Source organism: Notolepis coatsorum (genome assembly GCF_963971535.1).
Source record: "Notolepis coatsorum genome assembly, chromosome: 2".
NCBI lineage: Eukaryota > Metazoa > Chordata > Actinopteri > Aulopiformes > Paralepididae > Notolepis > Notolepis coatsorum.
In genome coordinates this window covers 75,979,875-75,984,164 of record NC_140166.1, presented here as the reverse complement: position 1 = coordinate 75,984,164, position 4,290 = coordinate 75,979,875, and positions in this window count along the sequence as shown.

Genomic DNA, 4,290 nt, shown 5'->3' with positions numbered 1-4,290 from the left:
TTGTTTACGCCAGGGTCCCAGATTTTCGATTCATATCGATAGTTTAATAGCTAGCCTTGGCTCGTTTAACAATATGCAAAATATGTGTACAGCCCTGTACTCATACTGAAGTTATTCTTGGTATATAATACTACACAAACTAGGTCTGATTGTGTAACGAATCGATTCCACGTCGCGCTGTGTGTGAGAGAGAGGAGAGAGAGGGAGAGATCTGCGTGTGTTTGGAGACGGAGCGAGTTTTGTTTCTAACTTTTCTATTTATATATTGTGTTTCAAGTTGTGAATTAGACTATACTTTATTTGACTGGTTGTGTGTTGTTGTAGTAACAGCTGAGCGACTCGTTCATAAGAGCTGATTCATTGCCGTGAGCGTGAGTCGAATCGCTCACGTCTTGCCATGAGTCGGTTGCGTGGTACTGTACATGTTTGCAAAATGTTTTGGTATAGCGCCCCTAGTGGAGAGAGAACCAGCAGCCGCTACTGGCTTGAGGTACCCAGTGTAACTTGTCCCAAAAAAAATCAACTAAGATGGCTTACACTCGTTTTATCAATCCACTAGGTGGCTCCATACAAGCTAAATGATGCCATAATGCAGAAGCTACCAGGTTGTTTATTATCAAAACTCTTCCTCTAAAGGACATCTTTGGTAACAACCACTTCCATTTATCTACTCTTCCTTTCATATTTTCTATTAGCCCTTCCCAATTCTTTTTTACTGTTTCCTCATCACCTATGCCCAGATACTCGATACCTCCTCTTTTCCATTTTAAGCCCCCTGACAAGACTGGTAAACCACCAGACCACCTCTCCACTGCTAACGCCTCGCTCTTTTTCCAATTTACCCTTGCCATTGTTAAAAAAACTAAAATCACTAACACATTTCCCTAGAACATGAACATCTTTTTGGTTTGTGACCAGAATTAAAACGTCATCAGCATATGCAGATAATATCTGTTCATTTTTCAAACCTGGTAAAACCAGACCGCAGATTTCAGCCGGTAATTTATGCAGTAGAGGTTCAATGGAAATAGCATACAACATTCCTGACAATGGACACCCTTGCCTGACCCCACGTTCTACATTGAACGGAGCACTCAAACCCCCATTGATCTTCAATACACTCTTAATGTCTTGGTACAAAACTTTGATCATCGCTATAAGACTCGGGCTGAGACCAAAACGCTCCAAAATCTTCCAAAGATAGAGGTGCTCAACCCTGTCAAACGCTTTTTCTTGGTCCAGTGAAATAAACCCAACGTCTAAGCCTAAAGAACTAGAGACATCCAAAACATCCCTAATTAGAGACATTACATTGTCTGTAATGGATCTGCCAGGCACACAGTATGTTTGATCTTTATGTACGATTTCCCCAATCACCTCCCTGAGTCTGTTGGCCAGGGCTTTCAACAGGAGCTTGTAATCCGAACAGAGAATCGCAACAGGCCGCCAGTTCTTAATGTCTTGTAGATCTCCTTTCTTGGGTAACAAAGTTATCACAGCTCTCCTGCAGCTCAAAGGCAAGGACATTTCCTCAAAACTCCCATTGAGCACCTCCAGCAGATCTTCACCCATCTCCTCCCAGAAAGCTTTGTAAAACTCAATGGTCAGTCCATCAATGCCAGGGGCTTTCCCCCCCTCCATTCCCTGCAGTGCAGTGTACAGTTCATTCAGACCCAGAGGTTCCCCGAGACCGGTATTCTCTTCATCAGAGATCTTCGGAAAAGACCCTCGCAAAAAGAATCAAACAGCGGTTCATTCTCCTTATATTCACTTTTATACAACTGTGAATAAAACTTCACTGCTTCCTGCCGAATCTCTCCTTCCTCTATTATCTCTCGTCCTTCAGCCGTACGCAGAGTGTGCAGAAATCGGCTATGTCAATTTTTCTTTTCCATACCAAAAAAAAAACTGGAGGGTGCATCCATCAAATTAGCACTTTGGAACCTCGACCGAACCAATGCTCCCTGTGCTAGTATGCCTAGCAGATCTTTAAGCATACTCTTCTTGGATTTTAGGACTTCAAAATATCCTCGACCCCGTGTGGACTGACTCAAAACTATTCTGAAGGCCCTCAATCTCAGCCTCTAGATCCCTCATTGACCTTGTAATGTCCCGCGTGACATTAAGAGTGTATTGCTGACATAACTGTTTTATCTGAACTTTCCCACAGTCCCACCACTGCCTCAGGGACATAAAATCCTGTTTTTCACCCCTAAACCTTTTCCAAAAAAAAAAAAAAAAGTCTCCTTAAAATTAACATCACACAGTAATGTGGAGTTAAAGTGCCAATATGCACTCTTTGGTTTTACCCTTGAAATAAAAACATCACTTAAAACCAACGAATGATCAGTAAAACCTACAGGCATAATTTTACACATCTTAACAACTCCACAATGATGTTTAAAACAATAAAACCTATCCAACCTAGCTAGAGAAATAACATTTTCTCTAACATGAGTCCAAGTATATTGTCTCTTGTTGTCATTTAACCTTCTCAAAATGTCTACAAGATCATGCGTTTCTATGAGTTGATTTAAAATCCTCTGTGATTCTCTGTGAGGTTCAGTGTGGTTCCTGTCTAAAAAATTATTCTGAGTGTAATTAAAATCACCACCCAGAAATAAAAAATCACAGAATTACAACTCATCAGAGTGTCATTGAGCTCATTTAAAAACAAAGCTCTTTCTGCACCAACCATGGGCACATAAATATTAATAAAAACCATAGTATGCCTTTCAAACTTGGCTTTTACTACCATCAGCTTCCCCTCCACTTTCGACTGTATATCATAAGATAATGGTACGAAACTTTTTGAAAACAAAATGCCAATCCCCCCACTCACTGAGGTCAGGGAGTTTAAAACCACCTCACCCTTCCATTCTGTCTTCCAGTCTGTTTCATTTGACATATCACTATGCGTTTCCTGCACCAACATAACATCAATGCTTTTCACTTTGATCATTTCATATAACAGAGCTCTTTTCTTTATGTCCCTTGCCCCATTCAAATTTAACGTGGCCACTCTAAAATTACTGCTCATTAAAAATAAAGCGTAAACCACCCATGTGAACAAAGTCACAAACAACAAAACTATACTGATTCCCCCCATCATCTTCTTTATTGAGGTCCTTCCTAACCCTCTGTACCAACTTCCTCACCCTAAACACTCCTTGATCAGTAAAACGACCATCTCCTTTACACTTCATGTTGTTTCTGGCGGAAACAATGAACTGCTCCTTATCCGGAAAAAACTGTCCTATTTTTACACCTTTCCTATTTTTTGTTGCCCTTAAAAACAATTTCATTTCGGACAAACTATAGGGAAGTTCTGCTTTTGCATCTACAGATGCCACACTCCCCCAATCATCAGACTCATTCCCATCACCTCCATCCGAGTCCTCCCCTATATCTTCCTGCGTACTACTGATCACTGTGCCCACACCCGCTTTCTTAGCCTGAGAGCTTAACCGTGCACTCCTGACTTCCTCTTCTGCCTGATGACCTTCAGCTTGTCTTCCTCCTCCCCCATGTCAATATCCTCTACCACTCCTTCCTCCACTCCGACCTCACCACCTGTGGCCTTTGCCTCTGTGCCATCAACAGGTCCACTCTTCCCCTGGCTACTTATCTTGTCCTTGCAGACACCAGCCCCTTCTACCACCCCCCCCCCCCCCCCCCACATTTTCTCCTTGTACTGCGTCTCCTGCCTTTCCTACGCCTTCCATGTTTTTATCACTTCTATCTGGTACAATAACCTCAGAAGTCTCCCCACCACCCCTCTTCCCCTGTCCCCCCCCCCCCTCAACACCTTGAGTCACACCCCCAAGCTGTTCTTCCTTCCTTCGTTGCGCTCTTCCCATCATTTGCCCCCCTGCTTGGCCCCTCCCCAGGGCAGGCTTTTCTTAGATGCCCCTCCCTTCCACATCCAAAACACCGCATATTCTGTGTCGTCGCAAAAATAATATACTCAAACCAGTCTATTATTACTTTAAAATTAAGATCCAACTCGTCCTCACGTTTGTTCATAATAATGAACGTCTGCCTTCTGTGAGAAACTACATGCTGTAATTCAGGTGCTTTACACCCTGAAGACATCTTCTTTAATGGAGATACAATCTTCCCATATCTGTCGAGTTCCCTCAATATAAGCTCATCGCCTATCAACGGGGGAACATTTGCCAACGTCACCTTTTTCGCAGGTGTTGTGAGCGGCATCACGAATGTGTCATTGATCACCAACCCGTCCACTAACAATTTATTCACCTTCAACTGTCTAAGCGAACACTGACA